This window comes from Protopterus annectens, chromosome 12.part0 (genome assembly GCF_019279795.1).
Source record: "Protopterus annectens isolate FY-2018-M chromosome 12.part0, PAN1.0, whole genome shotgun sequence".
Taxonomy (NCBI): Eukaryota; Metazoa; Chordata; order Ceratodontiformes; family Protopteridae; genus Protopterus; species Protopterus annectens.
Genome location: NC_056746.1, coordinates 448,030,040 through 448,054,620, shown reverse-complemented (window position 1 = coordinate 448,054,620; position 24,581 = coordinate 448,030,040). Strand labels below are relative to the sequence as shown.

General features: G+C 36.6%; 1 protein-coding gene across 1 annotated transcript in view; it reads left to right on the top strand.

The window, feature by feature from the left end:
- MAD1L1 (mitotic arrest deficient 1 like 1) overlaps nucleotides 1–24,581 on the top strand; it is a 4,750,917-nt gene that overhangs the window by 3,681,960 nt on the left and 1,044,376 nt on the right. The gene's annotated exons all lie outside the window — the stretch shown is intronic.

Here is a 24,581-nt window from a genome sequence, read left to right as displayed (position 1 = left end):
TAGTTATGACTTTTAGACCTGATTCTATGTAAAACCGAGCAGTACTCTAAAGGTAATATTAAATTAATAGTACTGGCACGTTTAGTCACTTTCCTTTAAAAAGAAAGTAATCATTGCTAAGTTGGTGTTTGTTTTATGTAGAAAATTTTGTTAACGGGGGTTTCCTTCTAACTGGCTGTGGATGGTTTATTATAATGTATTAATTTCCTCAGATTTGCATTAAAATACTATGTCCTGTTAATTAAATAATTTTGTTCAACTCAAAATAACAATAAAAAAGATACAAAAATATGGAGGGACAGACCAGGGATCTCCAGTGTATTCATGGGAAACCATTTGCGAGCAGATGATCTCAAAAAGGTGACATTCAACATTAATTTAATAATGAAGTCCAGTCACTCTGTACTTTAGGAGGGAAGACTTTAATGAAATGTGACATTACATTAGAAATGCTGGAGAAGGAAGGCAGTGATGGTCATATGGATAAGTAAGTGCTATACTTCAAAACTGCCCTCAAAGAACCAGTAAGCCTTTCCATGAAACAAAAACGCAAGTCAAAAAAGAAGCAAAATACAAATGTTGTTTTCAACCGAGATGGCCATCTTTTTTATTAGGAAAGACATAAAGCTTTAAATAAATGAAAGGAAACACTAAAGGAGAGAAGATGGTAGAAAAAGAAGGAACGGTGTCATAAAAGACCATCACAAAAGAAAAGGCCAAAAGTCCTCAAACTCTGGGAAAAGATTGCCATCTCAGTCAAAAAATAAGGGAACAGAAAAGGGGTAGTAGCGCAGTATGCATGTAAATAAAATGCATGTGGCATGGGATGAGAAATTATGATGAAATGGCAAGCCTGCTAAATGGATACTCTTCTGTATTCACAAAGGAAGAATTGCAGTTTGTTCAGAATTGCCAGACACATCTACTGGAATTAAGAAAGCATGAGGCCAACATGAAAAAATAAGCCCTCTTAACTGGCTTTATTGTCTAGAAGATACAGGGTGAGAGAAATAATTGTGTCCTTTCACAGAAGAAAAAGATTTAAAAGAAATAACTTCCTATTCTGATAGTAGATAATGGACTGAGAGCTGTCTGAAACCCTTGTAGAAATCCTATAAAACTGAGGCAAGACATAGTAATACCACTTGCAGTTTCTTTGTCTTAAGCATTTGACAGTAGATTAAGGTTCTTAAAGATGGAAGGAATATAGATACAATTCCAATCCTTAAGAGTGGGCACAAGTCAGTGGCTGGAAGCTGCTGACTTGCCACATGACCTCGTAGAGGGAAAGCTTGGAATCACTCCTGAAGGGAAAAATGGACTATGTCTGGAGGGGTGTAAAGTACACATGCAACAGGGTTGCATAAAAGGAAGTGTATTCATGCAAGTCTCTCAGAATTATTTGGGTAATCGCAGTAGTTGACCTGAAATGGGCAGTGTAAGAGGTACATTACATTATAATAAGACATCTGTAAGGATTCCAAGATGCCATCTGTTTAGCAAATTAGAAATACTCAAGTTATGTTATGAGATGGGGTATCTTGGGTAATAAAACATTGCTTAGAAAGTGATAAACCCAGGAGATAATAAGTGAAACCCACTCATGAAAACATTATTACCCTTTGGGATGTCACAGAGGTCCATATGGGAACTGGTCCATTATAATAACTGTATGTGGAACAACTGAGAGCACATAAGGGATAATATGCCTTTTACTGATGACGTAAAGATTTGAAAAGTGCTCATGAGGATTAGAAAATGATCGTAAACACAACAACCTACATTCACTATAGAATTAAAAATACCAGGGAGTAAGTTCACTGCCAGAAGAGAAGTAGCAGCAAGACGTAGACTTGAAAGGGGATTTTAGAGCATATTTATCAAATTGCTAGAAGTAAGGAGCCATTGTTTGACAGAACTAAGTAATATTCTTGAAAGTATTGTCACTAGTGTCATTATGAAACAAGTTTTTGCAGACAGTATGACCTTATCTAGGGTATTGAGCACCATTCTGGAAACTTCATCTTGGCAAGGATATATGCTGAGTAGATGTAGTTTGAGTATTACAGCAAAAATAGTACATGGTTCACACTAGAAGCCATATAAGAAGAGACTAGACAACTTAATATATGTGGCCCTTTTCAACTCCCAGAATGACCTTATTGTCCTAGGAACCTACCAATCTCCCTTCTTGGTCATTCATTCAACCCAGTCCTTTAACTTACCACCAGTGTGAGATTATACAGCTCCATCTGACATGACCACACCCATTAACATTTGCAATATGCTGTGGAAGGTCACTTTAGCTGTCTTCATGCCTTTTGCCTGCTGCTTTGCGTGTTGCTCCAGTGGTGACTTTTGTCTCCTCAAAAATAGCAAGATGGCTGTTAACCAGTGTCTGCCTAACAGCTCCTCACTGCTATTGTGATGACTAGACTGTTGGTTGAAGCCAAGTTTCCAGTGGCATGTGCAGACATCCTGACCCTCTTTCTTCTAGCCGGTGCTTATTTTATGTAGCCCTGTCTTTGGGAGTGGTGCTTAGAGATATTTTTCACAGAAAGGGCAGTGGAAGATTGAACAATCCTCTAAAAGAGTAGGATTAGTGTAGTGTAAAATTTTAGAATAAATGAGGCCAGCATGAAGTAAGTTGCTTTAGCCAGCCCTCAGACGAAAGGAGTCCTAATTGTGACTTACTTGAACTCGGTTCAGTTAGTTGACCCAGTCCCTCAGAGTTAGCTAGGGGAATAGGGATTGAGTGATGGTCTTGCCACTTCCGTTATGGGCAGGGTAGAGGTTTTGTTGATCAGGGCTACAAATCCACAGTACAGACTAGCCCTGTGGTGCATGTATGACACCTTGCACATTAGGTGGTGGTTGAAATGATGAGCAATACATGACAAAAAAAATCCTCCCCACTGAAGCTTTCAGAATGGCACAGTACTAGGATTTTCTGATATCCTGTCCACCTTTCCAGAAAGTTGAATGAAGGATTTCCCTGTCTGTGGGACCTAGATAGGTAGCTTAGATTTTTTAAGTGGAAAATCAAGGAAGAGCCCCCGGTCATGGTAGAATGCAAGTAACTGCGGGTAGAACCATAAAATTTAACAAGAAAAATATATGCTGTTTTAATTAGGGTCTACATGTTGTCACATAGATAAATGGGCAGGTTACATAGGCCCATCAAATCCTTCTCTGCTAGGAGAAACTATGGGCCCAATTCCAAAAGACTTGCTTTCAGTGTAAGTTACCACTTACACTGAGAGCAGGTGTTTTGGAATCTGCCTCCTGTGCAAGCCTGTTTTTTTATATAGGACTTTACACTAAGAGCAAGTGTTTCGAAATCATGGCAGGCTTTAACTGAGCGCAGTTCTTTTGGAATCTCGCCCACTGTGTTTCTATGGTAGAAATTACAGTACCTTACTGATGGGAATCAATTATTTCTGGGCATTAAGTACAATTGCCTTCTGCATAGTCTGGCACTATATTATTTCTCCAGATGTTCCATCAGCACTGACAAAAATAGCTTGCATTAGATAGAATATTTGCTGTCTTTCCATATGTAAAGACACTGAGCTTAAGCAAGATACTGTCAGTGTTCCTGTTCATTTTTAAAAATTTCTTCTGCCCTACAGGCACCATGCAATGCTCTGACTTGACTTCTAGAATTTACACCCACCCAGTATAATCCTTCACCTGGTCTCCCTCCCACCAGATTTCGTCAGGACGTAGAACTTGATGATAATGCATTTGAATTGCCTGAGAGTGGGAGATGCATTAAGGAGTTGTGCGGATGGAGTCAAGAGCCATAATCTTAACGACAGCTGGTCAAAGTGATGCCAGAAATACCACCACTACTCCATGTAACTTGAGTAGATGTCTGTGGGATTCCTGGTCTCTCTCAAAGGTTGCATAGCTGTTGCGATCAGCTGTACCAGCTTTTTTCCATTTGGAAAGTTGCTGCTTCGATGAATTGAAGGGAACCCATATAAACTAATATATGTGTATGTATATCTTTATTTATCTATGTAGATCGATATATACACACATCTATACATGCAGATGTATACACACACACACACACACACACACTATTGTTACTTACTAATGCCTCCATTCTGAAGGGGTTTCCCCTAGTTGTTACTTGTACAATATTTATTCCCACTGTCTACAGCTAACAGCTATCAACTAAACTATATTTAACTTGTTTTCTGTGTGTATAGCTGTACTTTTCTTAAAATAAATGACTGTTAAAACAAATGGTAATACTGATAAGCTATTTATTTGGCCAGTTTGTATGCTGTAATTAGTGAATTCTCTCATAAGAGATGTGGCTTGCTGTGACATAATGAGGCAGCAAATATGGAACTGATACAGTATATAAATAAGCCGTCAGAACAGCAACAAGCAAATAATAAAATTTGATATTTTCAGAAAGAAATATTTTCTTGAATATATTCTGCACTAAGGTGTATCCCTCTTTAAACCAACAGCTCAATTACAAATGCAAACTAAAAGCATTTTAGTGTCAGTTGCTTCAGTTTTGCACATACTTGTCCTGACGAAAGTTAAAATAAAAGTGGTTTATTTGCATTTTCTAAATACTTGTCCAATTATTTGTAGGTAGAGTAATGTAACTTCAGACCATAATTATAACATGCAAATTTTAAGCTGCATATCTGCTAAATGATTTAAGAGACTGGTATTAAACCCTCATTAGAACTGTTTGATGTTAACGGACATAATGAAGTCAGTTGATCTTAGTCACATGATCAGCACTGTAATGGAACTATGTAAAGCATTACTACATAGATTTAAAAAAATTGCCAACAGTACTAACTAATGTATTTAAATATCCTCTGATGCACACAATTTTGATCACATTAATTGATTTCAGGTGCTGTTTGCGAATATTTCAGCAACTGACAGAAATTATATACAGTATATGTAACTTACAATAATGCTGCAGTTCCATGCTGTAGTGCTATTCATAGTTCTTTTCTTCTCTTTATTTTCTTACTTCAGTTCCTTTCCTTATTGTACACAGGCTGTTATACTTCCACACTACTACTTCATTTTCAGACACCGTCCTTACATCAAACCCACTTTTTGGAGCAGCTTTTTATGTTGACCTTGGGCTTTATCTTCTGTTTTCTTTTACATTGTCCTTTTTGTCGCATTTAAACATAAAAACTCTGCTTTTTTTTTTTTTTTTTTTTTTTTTTTTTACAATTATCATTGAGCTTATCCAGTTTGTGATTCACTAATATAGTTTTCATTGGTGAGAATTTTTATGTAGTTATTTTATTTTTTTTACCTGCAAGACCATGCTTAATGCATCTTTAACATTACCCATTTGTTCTGACAGATTGGAAGGTGAAGATTCCTGGCCTGTTAGAACCCTAGTGCACCGTAATTCCTACTTGAGAACCTCAATATGCTCTCTCTTCCTCAGTCAGAGTTAGGTTGTACAGAGGGGACCCTCTTGCCTTCTAGACATCCATTCCTCCATTATAGGCTTCTCCAAGTGTGCTCTTGCTGTCTCCCAAAGGGAAGCACTCCTCCACAAGTTAGTTTCCTCTTGGCTAGATAATTTAGATGCTTTATGGCAGCATGGGGTCCACAGCTCTCAACTTCCTAGATTTTCACGGAATGTTGAGATTTGTGTCTTATATTTTTGGTCTTTTGCTCATACAATTTGTGGTTTTCTGGTAAATCACTGAAAATTGAAATCACTAAGTAGTCTCATACATTTGGGTTTCAGACCTTTAGAAAATGCATGCTAATGCAAATGCAATTATTGTAGCAACTTTTTAAGTTTATAAGAACAATAATTAAAATTTGTCCCTATTTTTGGACTTTTGTCCCCCCAATTATTTAGGTTTTCTCTAAATTTCATAAGGTAAGAGGTTGAGAGGTATGATGGGATTAGATGGCTTGGAACTCCCCTCCCACTAGATGCAACCTCTGTGGTGAACCAGAACCACCCCCTCCTCCCTTCACCCAGGATTGTCAAACCAATGACAGCCACTCAATCTCATCCTTCCCAGGCAAGCTCCTTCAGTAACTCAAGTTACTAATCGAACTATGGTTGCCTGTGATGTACTAAGAGCTCTGCTTCTTTACACCATGGAACTGGTAAGTCAAGATTTTTCTAGATTGATTCCTGTCTTCTTCACCCTAATTTTTAATGGAAGCGTAGTACTTTTCTAGAAGATAACTGTAACTGCCAGTTTCATTGCCAGTTATTCTGAATTTGGTTCAGTGAGGTAACTGATACAATAGGGAAATGCCCATTTCCATAAAGAGTGGTAACCTGAGAAATTGTTAATTTAAGTTGGGGAGTGCAAGTAGCTCACCTTCTTGAACGGGAGAGTGCCTGAGGGGGAGGGTTGGACATGCCTTGCCCTACACAGAGGAGATTACATCTGAGTTTTTGGCAACTACTGTTTCCTATATTTTATTTACTCCAGAATAATGGTCATTGAGTTTAATTCCATGATTCAGAGACAGAATTAGTTTAAAAGCTTGTTAAGGAAAAACATTTTAATCAGTCAGTTAAGTGGTCTCCCTGTCAAAAAATGCAGTCCATCATGAAAGTATAGTCTTGCATCCCTTCAGGTGGTTCCCATGGTCACCAGTTAGCTGTATGAGTTCCATGATTTGAGGCTTAATAACCTTAGCCCATGTAGTACACAGGCAGTATACCTGTGAATGGGACCACTTGCAATATTTGTTTGAAGTTTGAATCATTCCTCAGGCTTTTCCTGCATTTTGCCTCCCTGATTTCTACCCTCCCCCAGCTCCGTCTGTGTAAGGATGGAGCCGCAAGCAAATTTTCTTTATTTTTGTGTTTCTTTTTTGTTTTATTATATATATATATATATATATATATATATATATATATATATATATGTCTCTCTTTCTACACACACACACGTGTACGTGTGTGTGTATATATATATATATATATATATATATATATATATATATATACACACACACACATATACACGCGTGCACACACACATATACACGCGTGCACACACACATATACACGCGTGCACACACACATATACACGCGTGCACACACACATATACACGCGTGCACACACACACACACATATATCTGTATCTATTTATATATATGTGTATAGGCTAATAGATTTATAGTAAGTACTAGGCTAGCTGCCCTTGTGGGCCATTTTAAGGCTAGCCAGTTCCATTTTGGTGCTTAGGTTGACCTTACCCATCCCATGGTCAATAATTATATGTTATCCCTAATAAGAATAAATGGGATCATACCATAGATAATTTGAGGTGACCCATGCACGGAATAAAGCATTTAGGTACTGCCTCTGTCCATTAGTAGTAGGGTGGCAGACCCAGGGTAAATTTTCCGTTTCCCATACATAAATCCAGTTTGCACTTGAATGTGGCCATGGATTATGTGAATGTGTAGTCTGTTCCAGAGCAACATTATCATCTGCAAGATATACTTGCCCCTCTGAACCTTTGTTGATGTTTGAGAAGATGTTTATATCCATAGACTAATGGGATGTGGATGTCAAGAGTGATTTGCTTATGGTCAGACCTAATCAATGAGGGGGTAACCACTGGTTTAGAGCAGCTATCTACCATGTTGGTAATGACCAGGTCTAGGATATTGTAGTGTTATGGTAGTAATACAAATGACACCTGTCTGTAGTTTTGCTACTGTGCTTAACTTTGCATTTACTTGAATTAAAAAAAAAAAGCTTTGCTAGCCGGGAATGTGAATATTTATCAATTTGGTTATGTAGTTTTGCAGCATAGCACATCCCATTTGTCATGTAAAACACATATTGACAGCTAAAATTAAGCTTTTTTTGAACACTTAATTGTTGGAGAAACCTTTTTAACACTTTACTGACATTAGAAAGACACAATCTCAGCAGTAAATTTGCAAGTGGTTTTCAGCCGCAAAATCTACAAAAATCAGCGCTGTTTAGTGTACATCACACATGCTGAGACAAATTACATTCTGAAACAATATGAGACTTAAAAGAGAACCACCCCCACAGACTCAAAAAAAATGTTTATTTCATCATGGTTTGGTGTTTCCTACATTTTAACACCACTCTTTGGACTATTTACAGGTTTTTAAATATTTTTATATGTAATTCCTGAGTCTGACCATATGGAGTTTGGCATCTTGAAGTAATTCTGATTATTAAATCTACCTCTAGGTATCCCACAATGCAATGCTCATCTGTAAAAAGTTACATCATGCAGGCTTCTTTCTTCCTAAAGCTCATGTCACTGCATTGCTTTTACATGCATACACAGCTGTGTTTCAGTCAGTTGGTTTTAAGTAACATTTCATGCCATTGAATGACTACTTAAAACACAGTGCAAATGCAACAGAACAGACTTTCAAAGTGCTTTTTGCTGCTGCCTTTTTTTAGAATGGCTAAACTGCAGTTTTTTTGTGAAGCCTGAATTGTACTAGTTTGACTCCTCTCCCATTCTCTTTCACACCTAAGTTCCCTAGCAGTCAAAGTGCTAAGGGTAATTTGAGCTGTTAATTCACAGGAGGAGACTTGACTCGTACTGTTTCCTTGTTCTAGCTGTTACTTTCTGTATGGGTAGGTGAAGGACCGGGGAGCTGTGACATCACAGCATGGGTGGGTTTTTAGGACGGTCATAATGATGTCAAGTCTGGGGAAGGAATTGGCCAGAAAGCCACCAGGATTCAGTGGCCTTGATGACATCAATGAATTGGAGACTTTTTCAGGACGGGATAAACGTTTTTTGAAAGTGAAACCACCACAGTACAGTAAGGTACTGTTCTAGTGGAGAGAAACAATCAATTTAAAATATTTTAAATGTTGTGTTGTTGTTTATTCATAGCAGGGAAAATAAATAGGGAGAAAAATGACAGAGAACTAGAGTATTTAATAAGAGAATCCCGTTGTGCTTTAAACAAGAAAATGGATGGCCTTTCATAATAAATGGATGACCTTTCATAATCTGTAGTAGGGAAACAAGGAAATAAAAAAATGAAAAGCACTGAAGGGTTTTTAGACACTAAAGAACTTATTGATATTACAGGGAGAAAAATAACTGTGATAATGTTAACTACATTGATTGGATGGTTGAGTTTTCCATTAATAATGCTGAAGTTTATTAGGAATAGAAATTTTAGGACAGTTTAAAATTATACAGCGTTAATTGTATGCATTGTATGTGTAATGTCATTCCTCATTCTAGGAAGCAAATTACTCAAGAACTTGACACCAAATATACTGTGGATCCTTGGACTATGTATCACCCTGGCAAAGTAATCTTGGAGACTTGAAGGGGTTTATGCCATATAATTAAAGTTTACCAATTTTGCCAAAAAATTTTGATCACATTATGTTTCTTTTCTAAGTGAAAATTGGATGTGGGGGTCCTGAAACTCTGCTTAGTTTTTTTGTTTAAAATTTTCATTTAAGCAAAAAGTCTTGAAAATGTGGCAAAGGTTCAAATGGAGATGAGAAGAAGCAGTTACATAAGTGATCAGACTGCCAAGCATTAAAAGTTGGAAATATACAATATTTCTATCATAACGTCTACTCTGTCCATCTAATCATGAAAAGTAAACAGCTTTACACGTGTAACTAAAAGCTAGGAAATTGTGATTATATAAATGTCTGTAGTGTGCAAATATCATTGTTGTAGGAGACCCACTTGGATAGAAATAAACACGTGAATTTGACAAAGAAAAGATTTCAGGGTGGACATTCAGCAGAATATCTGGAACAAAAAAGGGGGGTAAAAATGATTGCTAGAAGGCTCCAATGGTGATAGAAGAGAGGAAAAAGGGAATAATGGCAACTTGTATTAATGAGTTATTGGAAGGGGAGGTTGATGAGGTTTGCTTGCACATATATAACTATAACTGCTATCATGTAGCTTAAGAGAATTTTGAAAGAAATAAGTTTTTACCAGCGAATATTATTTATGGATGGGAATTGGAACCTGATTTGCAATAGTGAGGATGTATCAGTAGGACCTATAAGGGAAAATATAACAAAAGTCGATACATTTCTGAAGAAATTCATGTGAATGTTTGGTATGGAAGACTGTGAATTCAGCAGTACGAGCTCAGACAGAATTTTCATTTTATTGCCCAAGGTACAATAACTGAGCTAGACTGAATAGAAATTATATTTAACAGGAACTTGTGTATTTAATTGAAATATTTGAAACACATCCAATAACTATTTCAGATCATGTACAGGTAAAAATCAAAGCAAAGGGTAATGGAGTACAAATGATACATTGATAATTTCCTACATATCTGTTAAAGAGATAAATTTAAGGGTTGGATAGTGGAAATTGTTCCAGAGTTATTAGGAAGATCGACATACCTTCAGAAGGGATAGTAAGAGGGATAAAACAAAAATGAAGTTTAAAGTATGGTAGAAATAAGAGTGAAAGAGATGAGGGGAAGAAGTAAGTGGAATTATTTAGCAGGGTAGATAAGTTTTACAGTATTGCATAATAAGGAAAGGGAATCTCTCAGAACAAGAGGAAGAGCAACTGAAAAGTGCTAAATAGAAAATAAACGAGTATTTGGTTAATATGCATAAACTGGGAAAGGTTTATTTTAAGTAACTATTTTGATAAAAAATATATTGAGCACAATGACTTAGCCCCAAGTTCCTATAAATATAAGATATATTTAAAAAAATATGCAAATGTATATAAAGCAGTGGAATGTGGAAACCAAGAAAGGGCAAAAAAGGAAATATTTTTGCAAGATTTAAGTATGCCATGGTTAGAGGCAGATGAGGCTCCGCAATTAATAGATAAGAAGAGATAAGATAAAAATGATGTATAATCAATCAACAGGGAAGTCTTCAGTAACAGATGGTACTCCCAGGGAATAGGGAAGTTTGCAGGAATAAAATGGTAAAGATCTTGAAGAATCAGTTTAACATCATTTTGGAAGAAAACTGTGGTGTCCGTATTACTTAGACCCAGCTTGACGTTGACCCATTTCAATTTTAAACCATGATTATAAAGTGTTTATCCCTGTACTGTCTAAGAGAGTGACAAAGGTGTTGCCAGAATTGATAGGCATGGGATCCGTATGGTTTTGTGGAGGGGGAGGTATGAGTTTGACAACATTTAATAGAACAAGGATGATCCAGAAGGAAGCATGAGTGTAAGACAGTGTACTATTTTTGGTGAGTCTTGATGTAGAGAAGGCAGTTAGTAGAGTCAGCTGGGATGTTTTGAATGAGGCAGTAGTAGCGTTTGTATTCCCTGGTAGACTTATAGGGTTAATTAAGAGGATTAAGGTGGGAGGGCTCCTCTCTGATAAGCTGTGTTTAAACATTGGAGCCAGGCAGGCATATCCACGTTTCCCTGTATTTGCTTTACATTTAGAGACAAAGAAAAATAGGGAGCTGACATTTAAGGATATAACTGGAACAGTAATAAAAGGAACGTTAGTATTATTCTCTTATGATGTTTTCTGCTTGATAAATCCAGAAAAAGATGTGTTGGTTTTGTGGAATACTTTGAAAGAGTTTCATATCTTTTCAGGGTATAAAATAAATGAGGATGAAGCAACCCACACATGAACTGGTTCAGCAATACCCATATTTATGAGGACATAAGATGAAGTATTTAGGTGTACGGATTAAGAAGGATTCTGTTAAACAGCTAGATATGTGAGAAGAGAATAAACAAAAGATAATACAAAAATTGAGAAACTGGAAGTTCTTGAGACTATGGCTGTGGATAGTAAGATACAAGTACTGAAAATGTTTCTAGTCCCATTAGTTTTACATACAGGGCAGGCATATTTTTATCAGTCTTAGAAGTTCTGGGCCATAATTAATGAAGAATTGAAGGATTTTATTTGGGAGGGAAAAAGAATAAGAAGCAAGTGGAATAAGATGATTCTCCTCGTAAAGCAGTGCGGTTTGGGATTGCCTGATTTGAAGGGATACTTTAGAGCTATGCAGTTAAGGCTTATATGCATAACACAAGCAGAAGGTTCTAAATCAAAGTGGAAAGGGATTATGATGATGGGGGGGGTGGGATTTGCAAAGTAAGGACAGAGAGTTGGATTTTGGAAGCGTGTCCTTAAGGAGAATACCAATATCCACACAGAATATTGTGTAGCAGAAACTATTCCAATAACTAAGCTAACAAAGGAAAGGAGATTTTACGACCGCAAATAGGGCTATATAAAATAGACTAGAGGGGTTGGAATTTACAGAAGAAAGTTGGTAAAAGAACCAAGGTACTGAGAGCAAATAACTACAAAGGGAAAAGTAACAGAGTGAGAAGAGGCCAAACAGAAGTTTGGACTGCAAGTTAGAGACTGCCTTACCTGTCTGGATTGATAACAGAGTATAGGCAAAAAGAAAGGTATAGGAGAGTGCTATGTGAAAGACCAGCTCTAGCAGAGTTTTTAATTGAGTGTATAACATAAGTGGCTTTTAAAACGGGATAATTAATAGGGTCTATAAAGTATTGCATGATAACTGTAAGAATCAATCAGAGAAAGTTAGAAAAGGCTGGAAAGAGAGAATGGAAAAGCATTATACCAGGGAACAATGAAAGGTCATCTGTCTGCCTCCCATATATGTAACACAGTCCAGGAGATACAGGATTTATGCTTGGAAGTGTTTGTATAGGCATCTTTATACCCCAAGCATTCTTTAGAAAATTGTTCCTCATGTAGCCTGCAAGTACTGGAGGTTATGATAGGTAAGGAGAGAGGTAATTGAGAGCATGTTTTTGAGAACACATTGATTTTAAAAATCCCTACAAGAGTACTTCTTCATAAATGTTGTTGATGCAAATGGTTGTGCTTAAGAAATTATTCTTTTCAGCTTGGGTGCAGGAACTAAGTTGCCCAGACATGGTAAGGCCTTCATAGTTTTTAAAGCTATTGGCTGCCAGAAAGCAGTTACTGAAAAATGTAAGTCAGAACCTTAACCAGCTTTAATTGAAGAATATTGTAAATGACATAAAATACCTGGAGAATGGGACCTTTAAAAGGGATGGAGCAAACTACCTAAAAGTAAATGGAATTAATGGGAGGAATACATGCATAATAATGTTCAGAATGAAGAGTGATGTTTAAGGAAAGGCAGACATTGAGCAACTTATGTAATAAAGATGCTAAAAGTCACATAACAGTCTGGAAAAAAAAAAAAAACATTTTTAGCTTAAAAACGTGTTTCAGAGAAAAAAGTTTAGTTTCTGTGATAAATTTAAAAACACTTTTTTTTCGCCTGAAGGGAACGAACTTATTTGCCCAACAATGGAACAGCATTAGCCCAGTTGTTGATCCTTAAAAACCCGCAAGAGGAACACTTATTGGCAGTAAGAAACTCTGAAGGGCTTGATGTGCAAACCACTCTTTTCTATTAGCTCTGCTTGAGCTAATGGTTTGGGTGTGTGGAAGGTGCATTTAAGCTTCGGAAGCTGCCCTTTATTTTATTTATTTGTATTTTTTCCCCTGGATAGAGAACTGATCTTCAAGCCTTCTGTTGTATCCATAGCAGAAAATAACCCATGTGTAGCTAAAGTTACTGCAGCAGTGGTCATTTGAGCATCTGCTGTTTGTTTGTAGGTTAACCTTGCCAGTGAATTTGCCGCTCTACTACATAAGGGAGTGCATGACAAATTAAAAATGTTACATTTCAACTATGTGTAATTCAGTGGGAGATTAATTTTTATTTTTACTCGTGTCAGTAATAATCATGTCTGTACTTTTGTCTCTGTAGTACTCTGACTAACATATTACTTTGCTTATTCCGAAAAGAGCACATTTTTTCTGCAAGTACATTTGCTTTATCCTGTAGCTGGGTGATCACTCCATTGCTTACTGGTAACATCTTAAGTTACGGTTTTCTCCTTTTAATTTTTCTGATGTAGTTAAAGAATTGCATTATTATTGGTTTAAGACATGAACCTTAATTTCTTTTGCCTCAGAAACCACCTCAGTTTTAAATACATATCGTGCAATACACTGTCTTGTGGTTTATAGCTCAAGGAGAATGCATTCATACTTTAAGCCCCGCTGCATAATCCATTTTACATGGTGATTCATATTGAAAGAGTACCTTTGAAAATTAATCCTTCCTGCTTACTGAAAGGTGTTACAACAATATCTTTATCCTTTTATACAAACTTCTGGAATAAAAAAGAACATATTTTACGTATACTAGATGCCCACAGACAGCTTAATCACTAAAAGGACACAGCAGATCAGGAAAACAGATCATCTGCTTGTCTTGCTCATAAATGTAAAAGAAGGCCCTGCTTATTACTAAATAAATTCTGCCTAAATGGCTAACTGTATTGCTTTTTGCTAGGAAAATTACAAAAGACCTTTACAGGACACAGACAGAGCACGTTTATGTAGGACAGTAACATTGTCAGCTACTTACCCAAGAAATGTTCCTGCTCAAGTTGTATGGAAGCTGCCAAGTGGACAACTTGTTTACACATTTACCAAGCTGTATAAACTTGGAGGCACAGTCTAAGTGTGGAATACAGTCTGGCACAGCAGGAATTCATCAACACTATACCTCCCATCACTAACAAATTACTGTTTTGGAAGCTAACAAATCTTATAATTTACTGTTAATCATGACTGTCTTTGTAGACGATAGCCTGTACATCCACACATGCCTCTGCTATTAATCTATGAGTCTATGAACCTATGAAATGGACTACAGGTAAGTAAATAAGAATATATTATCTAATGTCAGCTTGCAGAAACATGGATATTCATGTCGGCACTTTGACAGCACACTTATTCAAAAGAAAAACTTACCAAAAGTGCACCAATTGCAAAAGGAGAATAAACACTCCTTTTGCAATTGATGAAACAAAAACAATAGTAATAATGACCACTGACTTGCAGATGCACGCAGTCTTGCATAGTGGTACTGTAAGGTTTTCATTACGGTAACGTAGAGTTGGGGTTAGCAAGATTAGGTTCACCATGCATGAGTAAGCGTGGTGCAGAGGGGGACCCTGCATCACCTTACACAATAACTTAACCCCAACCCTACACATTACTTACTCTTTATGTAACAATACAGCTAATTGATTGAGAGTTGTGCATACATGCAGATTTCAGACACAGAAATATACATGCAGAACACAAACTCTTTCCCCTTCCTTAGTCCTTATTTTATTCTAACCTGCAAACACTTTTGTACACATATTTACCATATGTGCCAAAACTTGTATTGTCATAAAGTTTCAACATTACCATCCACTTTCATTTACTACAACCACATGTAACACGTACTTCTCCTAACTAAGAGCAGCATTCAATGCTACATCTTTTGTTCAGGCCTGCACTTGGCTATGAGTGTATTCAACAACTCCTAACATCAGAAATAGCTGTTGGCAACCTGTACATTTCACTTGAGTGCATGCTAAATGTAAGCAAAGGTGTGTGTGTGTGTGTGTGTGTGTGTGTGTGTGTGTGTGAGAGAGAGAGAGTGTACACACAGTCATTTTATATATGTATATCTTTGTGTATATGTGTATAATTATATATATATATATATATATATATATATATATATATATATATATATATATATAAATGAAAACATTTGCATAAATCAGTAATATTGCTGATGAGTTTTTTTGTCTACAGTTCAGAGCTCATGAATTCCCAGCACTTTTCATGACATTCTTGGTGTGACATTAGTGTTCAACAAAATTACTTCTGAATTTCATTATACTACTGGCTTTAAGTTAATGTGTGTGTGTGCATGCATGTATACTGAGGTAACATTGAAGCGAAGGTATTTTCTTTGTTTTAATAGAACACATTCTGATATTACATTCAGAGATGTTATTGATTTCAGTCAGCATTGCAGATAGAAGGATTAATGTTGCTGGACACAGTGGATGTAAGTTGCCCTCCCTCCCCCTACTTTTACCTTCAGTTAATGAGATTTATGCCTCCTTCCCTGCACACTTAATCTGCTGCTGCTTATGAAGTGACAACAGTCTGACTACTGTGCCTACAGGCCTCCCCTGGGGCATCTCCTTACAGTAATTGTTTGTCAGGCCAAAATGTGGAAGGGGGGTGCTGTTGCTGTTGGCTCACTGTTGATCAGCGCTAAGAGGTAATGCTGTGTTTCTCTGTGACTGGCTCATGTCAGCAGTATCATGGGTCAGAGACTTGATGGGCCCTGACAGAAAGGGTAGTATTACTGGTGTGATAGAAATGTTGATTTGTCTCAAAAGCTACACTGACTGAGACATCCATGCTAGACTTTTCTTCATTCATGTCAGAATAGCACGATGCAAGACGAGATCTGTTTAATTCACATCTCACAAAATTGTAAATTATACATAAATCAGTGCATTTCGGAATTACAGCATAACATAATTTGAAAATTCACAAGGAATGTTACACTGAGCTTAAAGATCAAGTTCATACCATCAGAAACATTGTGAGAATCTGCTGTCCCCAAATAATGCTCATTTCATATCCAAATCATTTCCCAAATAAAAGCAATGATACATTTTTAACAATTTAAATATAAAATAAATAAAGCTCGTTTAGCCCACTTGTGAGATGCAGTGTGCGCACCCTCTGGTGCTGATGTTATCACGTCTAACAGTTTAAGCAAGTAATTCAGGGCGCTTAGTGTTATTCAGGCAAATACATGTATGATGGATAGCAAGAAAGTTTTTAGGCAACAATAAAAATGTACCTTTTCTCCTTTTAAGGTAAAACAGTGTGCGTGTAGTGTTTAAAGAACAAATAAGATATGTCCATGGGAGGAGAGGGCATAGGCTGAACAATAAGGAGGATGTAACCGCTACAAAGGAATATATGCAAAAGTTCTTCTGTTTAGTCAGAACATTTTGGGTAAATATGATTACCCAAAATGTTCTGACTAAACAGAAGAGCTGTTCCAGGTATTCTGCCGCATACAGTGGTTTTGGGTGCATTTTTATTTATTTATTTTTTTAATTAATTTTCATTGTTTATTATGGCATAGAAGACCATCATTAGATCATGTCCTTTGTATCTTTAGATATGATTTTTAAACAAGTCTGTCCTTGCATTTGAGACTATTGTCATAATTGTAAACAGCTGCCAAGTAAAAAAGCACAGTAAATAATGCTTAAAAATGTAGTAGGGTGAGGAACATTTAGTTTCCAAAGTAAAGTGGGAAGTGAACTTTGAGGCAGTATGTAAACCAGTATCTAGGAGTACCTAGTGATGAGGAATGAAAATATTTTAATACTTTATATTTGAAGTCATGTTAAACCTCTGCATCTCTGTTTTAGTATCACAACATTTTAAGACACCATTTTCTCAGGAGAAATCCACCCTCTTTTACAGTTCACTCATAGTTTTCATTTTATTTTACCCTCTATACCGTTTTTGAATTATCTCTTAAAACTTTTCCCTTTTCTGAAAGACCATTTCATTGACACCCATTTCATTGAGACCAAATCACCTAAAGTTCATTTCACTGAAAGTTCATTTCACCTAAAACTCATTTCACTGACAAGTAGTACTGTAAGGCAAGTCAAAAGTATATGTCCTTTTCCCCACTGTAGTGCGATCCTGGTGTTAATATATATATTTAAGGGGATGTGGGGGCACATCCCCCCACATTTGGGGGTGTTGGGGGCATAGTCCATCACCTAGTTGGGTTTTACCAAATAATGTAAAACAAAACCGGAAAACACCCCCCCCCCCACTACATGTACTAACACCAGGATCGCACTACAGTGGGGAAAAGGACATATATCTTTGACTTGCCTTGGAGTAATTGCAAGTATGCATGTATATAGTGCAACACATTTAAAATATGTGGGAGGTTACACCCCCTGTTGTGGGGGGCGTGCCCCCTTACTATATATACCAACTTCAGGGTTGCACTACAGTGGGGACAGTGCCATATACCATTTTCGATGAATTGTGTTTTCGGTGAATTGAGCCTTTGGTGAAAAGTGCACACTAATTTAACTTTCGGTGAAATGCGCATTCGGTGAAATGTCCTAGATCCATATATATATATATATATATATATATATATATACACATACACACACTTTTGTATTTTTGAATTTGTAACAAGCACACTGCCCACGACAAAATGGAACAAAACAAACACTAGCACGGCAAGCAGAGAAAGAGTCTAAGTTCTGTTTAAATACAAAATAATGAAGCGCTTTTCATTTGCTTACAAAGCAAGCTTCTTCAGATTACAAATGCACCATACAACAAAATGCATTTAAATACCAACAGGTGATGCTCTCTACCTATCACCACGAACCTCGTCTCCATGGAAACTTTTAAAGAAACACTCACACATTAAAACTGCTACTCATTACTGCAAAATTACAATGTAAGAAGCAGTAAACATCAAACGGTATTAACTTGCATAAACACTAAACCTATCTAGTATATACTGATTGATTAAAAATCTTATTGTTTTAGACATTCATCAAATTAAAAGAACACATTCTACAGTTATATTTAGAACTGCCCAATACTTAAAAAATATCATTCTCATGAGTGAGACGCACCAAAAGTAATGTAAAACATTTTCATCTTTGCAAACTTTTAAATTTCAAAATACAGCTGATAGAACAAGCTTCATTTATACCAGGGAAATTATAAGCGTTCAATCTAATTTGCCACAGCAATTCTAATTCTTCTAACCGTAAGGGTACAGGTCCACCCCTAATGTCTATAGCTATCTGGTCTATAGCCATAAATTTAAATGTATGGTCTTTGTGCAACTATATGTGTTTAGCTATTGCGTTGTCAGTTTTGCCTTTGGATATTGCATACTGATGTTCATAGACCGTATCTCGGAGTCTCCATTCCGTTTTTCCAATATAGAATGCAACACAGCATTGGCATCTAGCTAAATACACCACATTCCTAGAGTTACAGTTGAACCACTGTTTTAATTTAAATTGTGCACCATTTATACAGAAATTATTGGTAACGTCAATATATTTACAAAAATTACAGGCTTCACATTTGCCCATACCTTTTATTTTGGAAGTGGTTCTATGCTGTTGTTCTAGCAAGTCCTTTAGGTTTTTGCCTCTTCTAAACACCACTTTGGGGTTGTCACCCAACTTTCTAAATAGTACTGGGTTCATTCTAAACAGTTCCCAGTTTTTCTTAATAATCCTCAAAACAACTTGGCTGTCTACAGTAAACGTAGTGGTAAAGCTTAGATGGAAATCTGATTTGTCCTTGACAACTTGGACTACACTGCTAGGATGAAGTTATTATTAGACACACCTGCCTATGAAGTAAGCTCACGTTCAGAAGTGAATAGAGCTTATCAACAAATTAAAAATTGTATTAACTATTTATTTGTAGAAGGTAGGATAGAACAAAAAATATATAATTACATGTTATTACTGTACCCTAGGATCCCCTATTTTTTCGGGATACCTAAAATCCATAAAAACTTGACAGACCCACCAATGAGACCTTTAGTGGATGGACGTAGTTCACCTAGTCATCCATGTGCAAAATTTGTTGATTCTTTACTTAAGAAAAAACAGCTGAAAACCAATTGTCTTTTCTGAGCAAAATCGACAGTTTGCAATTTGACAAGGACTGTAATTTCCTTACAGTCGACGTAAAAGATCTGTACACTTGCATCCCACATCTAACAGGGATGGAGTGGTTAGGGTTTATGTTGAGGAAAAATGCATCAGAAGTAGTAATATCCTTAGTTATGGAACTACTTGATATCATCCTGCCTAATAATTTCTTCTTATTCGACATTGTGTACAATCTGCAAAAAAGTAGGAGTAGCCATGGGCTTCCCATGTGGAGCCAGCATAGCAAACTTAGTCATGGCATACTGGGAGACAGAATTCTTGATTAAGTTAGAAAATATAAGCAATCTCATTGTTTACTATACACAATATCTGGATGACATCTTTATTTTATTTAAAGGTGACATGGAAGCTAGTAATAAACTATTGGATTATTTCAATAAGTCCACTCAGTTTTTACAATTTACGTCAACGTTTGACACTGAAGAGATAGCATACCTGGACATCTGGCTCTCAAAGAATAGGGTACAAAAATGTTTTGAGGCTAAGATTCACAGAAAGAGTACGTGCTCTAATGCCTTTCTGCATTTCTCTAGTTGTCACCCCCACCACCAGAAGCGGTCGGTGGTTAAAGGCCAACTGGTAAGGGCCGCACGAATAGTGAGCAGAGAGAATGAATTTCTAGATGAATGCTACTTTTTGAAAAGTATGTTTATGTGGTGTAAATACCCTGAAACTTTATTAGATTCACTAATAGAAGAAGTAAAATTTGAGAGATCTAACAAGATTTACATCCCTATACTCAGTGGTCAGTCAGCTAACATTCAAATGTAAAGTGGCAATGTGAGTAATTCAGCAGTTATGGGTAGTACTTGACAGTGAGGTGTCAAAAAGTAAATCAGATTTCCATCTAAGCTTTACCACTATGTTTACGGTGGACAGCCAAGTTGTTCTGAGGATTATTCAGAAAAACTGGGAACTGTTTAGAATGAACCCAGTACTATTTAGAAAGTTGGGTGACAGCCCCAAAGTGGTGTTTAGAAGAGGCAAAAACTTAAAGGACTTGCTAGAACAACAGCATAGTACCATTCCCAAAATAACAGGTATGGGCAAATGTGAAGCCTGCAATTTTTGTAAATATATTGACGTTACCAATAATTTCTGTATAAATGGTGTACAATTTAAATTAAAACAGCGGTTCAACTGTAACTCTAGGAACATGGTGTATTTAGCTAGATGCCAATGCTGTGTTGCAGTCTATACTGGAAAAACGGATCGGAGACTCCGAGATAGGGTCTATGAACATCAGTATACAATATCTAAAGGCAAAACTGACAATGCACTAGCTAAACACATACAGTTGCACAAAGACCATAAATTTAAATTTATGGCTATAGACTAGGTAGCTGTAGACATTAGGGGTGGATTGTACCCTTACGGTTAGAAGAATTAGAATTGCTGTGGCAAATTAGATTGAACGCTTATAATTTCCCCGGTATAAATGAAGCTTGTTCTATCAGCTGTATTTTGAAATTGAAAAGTTTGCAAAGATGAAAATGTTTTACATTACTTTTGGTGTGTCGCACTCATAAGAATGATATTAAGTATTGAGCAGTTCTAAATATAACTGTAGAATGTGTTATTTTAATTTGATGAATGTCTAAAACGATAAGATTTTTAATCAATCAGCATATACTAGATAGGTTTAGTGTTTATGCAAGTTAATACCGTTTGATACCGTTTGATGTTTACTGCTTCTTACATTGTAATTTTGTAGCAGTAAGTAGCAGTTTTAATGTGCGAGTGTTTCTTTAAAAGTTTCCATGGAGAGGAGGTTCGTGGTGATAGGTAAAGAGTATCACCTGTTGGTATTAAAATGCATTTTGTTGTATGGTGCATTTGTAATCTGAAGAAGTTTGCTTTGGAAGCAAACGAAAAGCGCTTCATTATTTTGTATTAAAACGGAACTTAGATTTTTTCTCTGCTTGCCGTGCTAGTATTTGTTTTGTATTTTTGAATTTGTTAACCTGGTCCTGGGCCACAGGCTGTTTTTTCAGGAAAGTCCTGAGGAATACACAAGAACTCCAGATTAAAAAAAAATCAAAGTAATCCTTTTGGCAAGTGGTTTTATAATCAAAATGATATAAGCAATACCCTGTTTCTTGAAAAAATATGACCTATTCTGAAGTTGTGTGATTTTTGGAGTAAACTATATTTATTTATTTATTGCTTTTGTTTACTGAGAAAGTCTAACTGGGCAAAAGTCTCATTTTAATTGGAGGCCCAGGGAGAAATGCTCCATTTTGAACAATATTATTATTTATATTTATTTATTTATAAATATAAATGTATGTACATACATACATACATAGACTAGTAATGATATGACAGTTAATCAAAAAATAATAAATGCATAGAGTGGTAAATGAACATATGCAGAATTGTAATGATAAGACAGTTAATGAAAACATGACAGTTAAATGGAAAATACGATAAAATATTAGCCAATATAAGGCTTATAAGAGTCTAGTTACTTTTAAATGGAATCAGCTGAAAATAGATATTGAGTGGGAGGCAGTGGAGTAATTAAAGGATGATGATGGTTACAAATTATGAAGGCGTATTGAGGATATTAAGTCACAAAGGTATAAAGTAAACCCAAGGCCTTAGTTTTCATTTTATGTTTCGATGAATCAATGTACCTGGATGTTGTCGGAGTGTTTTGATTTCATGAACCATACCTGTATTTGCATATGATGAGCAGTAACTTACATATACATCAAATTCTTTTGTCTGGTTAGCAAAAAATAACTTGTCTTAATGATAAATTGATAGCAAATGCTTTTTTCCAACCACAATAGAAGATGCAACATATGCATCATAATGATACTGCAATTCACTATGCCAGAGTTCCATATTCACAGAGTGCCCTTAGTTGGGGGTAGGGGTTTAAGTATGTTTTGTATGGCCCTTTAACTACATACCATTGTCTATACTCTTGTTAGTGCTTTAGCTCCCCTTCTCTCACTCCCTCTTTCCATTTTGCTTTGTTCCGTGTTCCCTCACCCTTGATGCTGTGCTCATACTTTTTCCTTTCCTGTTCACCTTAAGAAGCACTTGTAATACAAGTGTATTTTGGGATTAACTACCCATGTAGTAGGTGGATTAAACACACTGAACTGGCTGTAGGTGGGATTGTGCAAGTGTGTGCGGGGAAGTATGGAAGAACAACCACAGCGGGACTAGCCATCTCATGGTTTGGACAACTATGTGACTCTCACTGTTGAAGTGACAACCTGATCCCGTGCGCAAAAATGGGAAAAAGGGGTTTTAGATGCATGGATGGTGCCCTTCATAGCCCCCATTCAAAGTGAGGGAAAAAGATTTTAACAGGATATATAAAGGAATGGTACATGTAATTAGACAGACAAGGGAGCAAGATGTAGAAAAGGAGGATATAAATGTACAGTAAACTTGCAGCTGATCTAGGGGCGAGAACATGGTTTGGGTACAGACACTGTCAGAAAGGGAGAAAGCAAAACAGACTTTGAAATGAAAGGTAGTGTGCATCTTCCACCCTGAGACCCACAGATGTTAGAGTAAGACTTCTGTTTGATTCATGTTGCCTGCATTCAAGAAAATGGATTGATTTATGCCTGCAAGCATTTATTTAATCAGGTGTGTGTGTGTGTGTGTGTGTGTGTGTGTGTGTGTGTGTGTGTGTGTGTGTGTGTGTGTGTGGTCCCAATTAATGATTTTTTAAACTCATGATTCAGACAGGAAGAAAACACATTTCATTTAACATTTATCAAAATAAATATGGATGCGCTTAAATAGAATAAGATCATAACTCATATGTTACACAAAGGAAACACTGTAAAAGTAAAACATCAATCTGAACCTTATACATGGTATATATAGATTCATGGCATGAATTGTTAGCAGGAGATAGGAGGATAAGGATAAGGAAAGAAAACTAAACTACTCATCTTCCAACCCACCAAACATACTCAAAGCAACTCTCACTTTAACATCACAGCAAAAGACAACACCACTATATACCCAACTGAACACACCAAAATGCTAGGAGTGGAAATAGACAATAAAGTAAAATTTGACATTCACATATCCATGACCATAAAAAAGTCCACAAGAAGCTAGGAGCGTTATAGAGAAATAAGCAACTTCTCACCAAAGCAGCAAAGATTTCAATAGCAAATTCCCACCTTATCTCCACCTTACTTTATGCCTCTCCAATATATACCAACCTAAGGCAATGCGATCTAAACAAGCTAGAGACCTGCTACAACAAAATCGCCAAATTCGCCACAGGGGCATCCTACCGTAGTCACCACTGTCTCTCACTTGCTGAACTGGGCTGGCTTTCACTCCCTCACCTCCTTCAATGGTATCAAATCTCACTCGCCCACAAACTAGTAAACCATCCACTAAATGTCCCATCCATCCAGAATCTACTCCAACCCTATCGCACCACCAGACCACTAAGATCCAGCAACAAAAATCACTTTCAGATCACTAAAGCCAATAACTCTGCTGGTGAAGCAATATTCTCTTGCACGATAGCCAAATTATGGAACTCCCTCCCACCCACAATTACCTCAATACCATCATGCACCCACTTCAAAACTTTACTAAAAGCACACCTAAAAACAAGCTGGCTATGCCTTTGCAACTCCCACTCTAAAATCACCCACCCCATCCAACCACTACCTTTCTTTCCACTCCACTAACTACCTTGATTATAGCAAGCTCAGATGCTCATAAGCCTGGTACTTATTATACAGCAGGAACGTCTTATTGTAACATTTGTTAATGTCTGTTATTTACTTCACAGATAAAGATTCTAGTTGTCTACTGATGTACTATGTTCTTCTTCTGTAAATATGTTGTAAGTAATTGCTATGTTATATTGTTAATCGCTATGTAATCCAATGTAACTACTGTCTGTTTATTTTAACTGTGGAGCTTTTCTCCCCGGG